This window comes from Nycticebus coucang, chromosome 15 (assembly GCF_027406575.1).
Source record: "Nycticebus coucang isolate mNycCou1 chromosome 15, mNycCou1.pri, whole genome shotgun sequence".
NCBI lineage: Eukaryota > Metazoa > Chordata > Mammalia > Primates > Lorisidae > Nycticebus > Nycticebus coucang.
In genome coordinates, this window is record NC_069794.1 from 48,770,087 (window position 1) to 48,776,119 (window position 6,033).

Below are 6,033 nucleotides of genomic sequence, written 5' to 3' on the forward strand. Positions count from 1 at the left end.
ACTTTATTTTTTTTAAGACAGAATCTTAGCACGTCACTCTTGGTAGATTGCCATGTCTACTGAGTGACAGCTCCCAGTAGACAGCTCACAGCAACCTCAAACTCTTATGCTTAAGCGATTCTTTTGCCTCAGCCTCCCAAATATCTGGGACTACAGGCGCCCAGAACAACACCCAGCTATTTTTTGTTGCAGTTGTCATTGTTGTTTAGCTGGCCTGGGCTGGGTTTGACCCTGCCAGCCTGGGTGTATGTGTCCAGTGCTATAACCACTGTGCTAGAGGCCACAAGCCAGCTTATGTTTTTATTTTCTTATTCTTCTTAGGAGTAAATACTATATGTAAATTTAAGGTCTCAAAATTTAAAACTGACATTTTTCAGGATCCCAAAATTGTGAACACTTTTCATTACACAACTTTTAAGACTTGGGTGATTATATTAATACATGATGTTAAAATACACATATCACACGTAATAGTATGTTTTGGTTTTTATGAAAAAGAGACCACCAGACTCAAGTTTAAAGATAAGGTATAGTTTGAATACTTTCAGATTGATGAGTTGAGTGAGGCACATTAAATAAGATGCATCTATTATGTTTAAGAGAATTTCATAAATACAATCATCTGATTGTGCTTAATCAGAAAAATTGTACATCTTCATGTACAGAAGTAGTGCCAGTGGTATTTGAACACCAAATATCCCATGGGCATATTTTTATAATTCAATTTATTTTTACACAATAAATTTGACAAAATTTGTAATGTATGTGTGAAAATTACATCATATGTGTTTTCTTTGGAATTTAAAATTTTAAAACGGATGACTATTTTACTTAAGAGGACACAAGAAATAGGTGCCAGACATTTACTCCCTTGCACTTATAAAAATTTTCTAGAGCAAAAATTGTACTGTATCCATATGGTAATCTGGCTCATATAAAAATAGTGTATGAAATAATTCAAGACACTACATCTGTATGCATATGCAACATAGCCTTATGCTGTGAATTAATGATGTTTAATGCAAATCCTACAAAGTGCTGCTTCAGCAGAAATCACCATTCTTAAAAAAATGATAATCTTTATCTGTTTAAGTTGACCAACAATAAACCATTGGTAAAGAGTAGCATATACATTTTCAAAGATATTATGCTAACAATAGACTGAAACTTTTTTCTTTCTAGATCTAAGAAAGGAATGTTAGGGAATATAATCTGTTACCAATTATACCACCTGTAAAATAGCATGTTATCAGGGGAAATGGGGATGAGGGAGAATAAAACTTATTAATGTACTTGTGCTTGAGAAACATATATTATTGGAAAATAATCAATTAAAGGAATTGCAATTGAGGGCAAAACCTAGTTGTAGCCATTCATCTTCTACAGCTGTCCAACCTTTTGTCTTCTCTGGGCTGCAAAGGAACAACAGTTGTCTTGAGCCACACATTAAATACATGAACACTGGTGGAAGCTGATGAGCAAAAAAAATAAAGAAAAAAGAAAGTCCATGCACAATTTTCATGATATCCACCACCAGAGATAAGTGAAAAATCCTTATATAATTTGCATATCTCCTCTGGGCCACAGGTTGGACACCCTTCTTGTGCACAATTAACAATCACATCTGTAAGCTAAAGGCCTCTCGTTTCAATAAGTAATCCCAAAGCCAGTTAATAATATTTTTCATGTAAGTCTTCAAGTCTCCTTGCCTTTCTCTTTCATGTGCTGGACAAGTGAAACTTTTTGGGTTTTCTAGACTCTTTTGCCTTATCATATTTCTGAAAGTCCATAGAACATCTGTATGTAGGATAATATTTAGAAATAAACTTATCCTACAGAGGGCAATGAAGTGAGACTCTGTCTCTACAAAAAAAAAAAAAAAGGCTCTCCTAACCTCAAAAAAAAAAGGCACCCCCTATCTATTAAAAAAAAAAGACCTCCTAACTTCAGGGAAAAAAGTCTCCCCCCCTTAACTGCAAAAAAAGAGGCCCTACTAACTGCAAAAAAAAAAGACCTCCTAACTTCAAAAAAAAAATCTTAACTTATTCTTACCACAGTCCTCAGGCAGCAGCAGGCTCTGCACAGGCAAGCTGGTGACTAGTTTGATCACACCCGAGAATGAGAGGAGACAGAGAAAAGGAGGGCAGTCTGAGAGTAGGGCGCACATTCCACACATGTGCACTGCAGCCCAGGATGAATTGGCTGCTGAGCAGGACAGGCAGCTGCGGCAAAAACACCCGCGGGCCAGATAAATGTCCTCAGCAGGCCACATGCGGCCCATGTGGCCTTAGAGCATGCCACATCCTTCTTGCTGTTTAATTGTACTAACAATGCACCTTGCAGACTTTTTAATCTAATACTGTCATGTATATCACTTGCCAATCTCCTCCATAGAGAAAAGCTAGAAAAATCATATGCCGGTGTCTATACCACGATGTAACTATTGAATGTACAGTGAGCTGCCAAATTACAATGACTGGCACACAGTGGGGAGTGAATGTTAGTCCTTTTATTTAGAGAGTAAGTAAAGCAAACCTAATGTTTTGCTGATCATTTCATTTAGAGAGTAAGTAATGCAAAGCTAATGTTTTATTGAAGTTTGAAAGCGCAAATTTCATTTCAATGTATTTCAAATTTCAGAACCACTAATAAAGAAAGGATAAATTTAGATTTAATCCTTTGATTCCTTTGAACGCTCAATATTTAGTAGTAGTTGTAGCCAAGAATGTTTAATAATGTAGTAATAATGCAATATGGAATTAAACCTCAGATGTCCTCATAGAAAGACACTCTACAAGCTCATCACACTGGATGAAAACTTTCATTTTAAATTTGGTGGAATAAGTATTTTCTACCCTGAAGTGAATGATTTCAAAGATAATTGCAAAACTAAAAATAAACAGATCTGTAATATAAAATCAAAATCATAACAATGTTTTGAACTTGATATGCATATGGTGTATTTCAAAGGAAATTTAACAAAACTAGTGAAATTTGAAAAGGGTTAACATGGAATTTTATTTTTCCAACTTCTTCAGTCATAAAACTATACTTGAGACTATATTAATTTTTTAAGTAGGTCAAATTGTTTATTTTAAATCATTGTCAATAAATTTCTAGACTCAGTGCCAGAAATGTATTGAACTCTTGAAGAACAACTATCCATGAGAGAAAATATCTGGATAAAATGTATTAGAGAAATTTTATGTCAATTAGTAGATACAGTTTGAAGAGTTGATGAGCTTTCTTTTTTTTTTTTTTTTTTTTTTGTAGAGACAGAGTCTCACTGTATAGCCCTCGGTAGAGTGCCGTGGCATCACACAGCTCACAGCAACCTCCAACTTCTGGGCTTCAGCGATTCTCTTGCCTCAGCCTCCCGAGCAGCTGGGACTACAGGCGACCACCACAACGCCCAGCTATTTTTTGGTTGCAGTTCAGCCGGGGCCGGGTTTGAACCCACCACCCTTGGCATATGGGGCCAGTGCCCTTACCGACTGAGCCACAGGCGCCACCCTGATGAGCTAACTAAAACTGTACTACCTTGTATATTGTTTCTATTTCAAATTGAGTGACCGATAAAATACTTAGAGAATGGATAGAATACGAGAAGAACATGACCTGTTGTGTATTGTAATGGGTAAATGTGTGTTTTTATCTCTACTTTTCCAACAACTTTGTGTGCTATCAACCTTGTAGCCAGTTCTGCTAATTTCTCCTAATGGCATAATGGACATGTTGGACAGTTGTGAAAGGTTTCTTGCGAATATTCTAATTAGCTTGTTATTGTTTTGTAAATTATTGGAATGTAAAATAGCAAGACAAAGCTTCTCTATCATAGGACAATATGTTCCATCAACAATGTAGCTCTCTCTGAATCGCCATGTCCAGTTCCCATGCTTATTGCACTGTGCTCGGCAAAACCCAAACCACTGTTGGCACCAGCAAAAATTTTTATATCTCTTTCTTCTCTGTATCCACAGCCTCATAACCACCTTTCTTTTTCTGTTAATTCCTCCTTCTATTGCCAATGGCAATGTCACATACATTAATTTCTCTCTTTCAGGTTTCATGGGAATGAATATCAGACCTTACACACTAAGTAGCCCAATACACATACATGTTTTTTATGGACTGAAATGCCAACATTTTGGAAGAAGAAAGTTTACGTATTTTTTTAGCGGCTTCTTCTGGTTCATATCTATGGTCCTGTTATACCAGTTTCACTTGTTCATTGTCATTTCCTGCATTCTGTATAGTCCACAACCTCCTTTAAAAATGAGAGTCAAGCAAAAAGAAAAAGTTCTCAAAGTGGGGTGTTCTGTTCCTTGTAATCACCCAGACATCCAGCAATTCAAACCAGCTTCTCTACTGTCACTGCCCAAATACTTGTCTGTCCTCCATTTCTTGAAACTTTTAATGATTATACTCCTTTTTTTTATTAAAACATAATTGTATACATTAATGCATTTATGTGGTACAATGTGTTGATTTTATATACAATTTGGAATGCTTACATCAAACTGGTTAACATAGCCTCACTTACTTAATTATTGTGTTAAGACATTTATACTCTACTCTTAATAAATTTGACATGTACCTTTGCAATATACACCCTAGGTGAGGTCCCACCAATTCTTTAATTACTGCAAACCCCTGACTTTTTCTGCAATGTCTGCTTTTGTTATGTATCTAGTGACTCCTGGGGGGGAAAGGAGGGTAGATTGTAACAATTTGTTATTAGAGGCAAATCATTAAATCTACTAAATAATTATTACTGGAAATTCTCAATTACCTTTCCTATATGATAACTATGCCCCCAAAATTGATGTTATTTACAAATTATATTTAAAATTAAATTATAATTTCTACTACCCCACGGAATTAAAGCTAACATATATTCTGCCTCATTCTCATGATTACTTGTAATATGTCTACTTAATTTTTACTTCCTTTCACAATTTATGCTGATTACTTATAATAGGTACTTTCTTCCCAAATTTTATTATGTCCTTACTGTTTCTTGAAGGGCTTTGTTGGATAACTACTCTTTCATGATCCTCACCTAAATGATAGATAATAAGACCATTTTTTTCTTTATTTAGTTATTCATCACCATATTCATTAATCTTTCATTTTGAACCGAAGATATATTCATTTTTTAAAATCTATCTCTTACATATGATCCTGGTTTAATCCAGTCTCTGCTAAATGTGATAGTTTGTATGATCCGTTTATGTATTTATATTCTTATTTATTAGTTTCATTTAATATGTAAGGTCCAAGGTGGCTACCAAAGAATCTATGCAATTTTCATTCATATATTAGCTGTAATAAGCTGGTATATGTTTCTTGTTCTGATTTAGTTTATATAGATGTAATACATTTTATTCCTCATTTTAACCTCTGCTTTATACCTTTAAAATTGATTATTATGGACACATTCCCACTGAATGAGTTACTTTCTCAAACTGTTACTTTTTCAAAGGCTATCATGGAGTGAGAGCTTAATTATGCTTATTACTTTAATACTTTGAATGATTCCGGGGCACAAAATGAGCACTCATTAAATAATTTTCTGTGGGCATTAATGATGCAAACTACAAATGCCCGAAAATACCAAGAAAAATTGGTTATATAGCAAAACATAACCACTTTTATTGGGCTTATTTTTTCTTTAACTGAGAATGAAATGCTTCATGTCTCTCTATGTCCTAGATAGTTGTACTAGCAAAGGACTCAAGCAGGACTAATATGACCTTAAAATACTGCATTTAGAAACATATTTTTTTCTGCCTGAAATACAGCATTTATTGAAAGTCTAAATTAAATACAAGTGGAAGTGCTTTTATGAAATTCTATTATAGCTTAAAATTGAAGTCTAATAAGAAAGCCCATCACAGGACACTACTAGATGGTAATTCATGAGCTACTGACATTTCATGTTTTAGTCCTTACAGCATAGGAAACCAATTATTACCCAAATGCCAACACATTTCTAAGTCTCTTATTGCCAAGACCTACATATTCAATCAT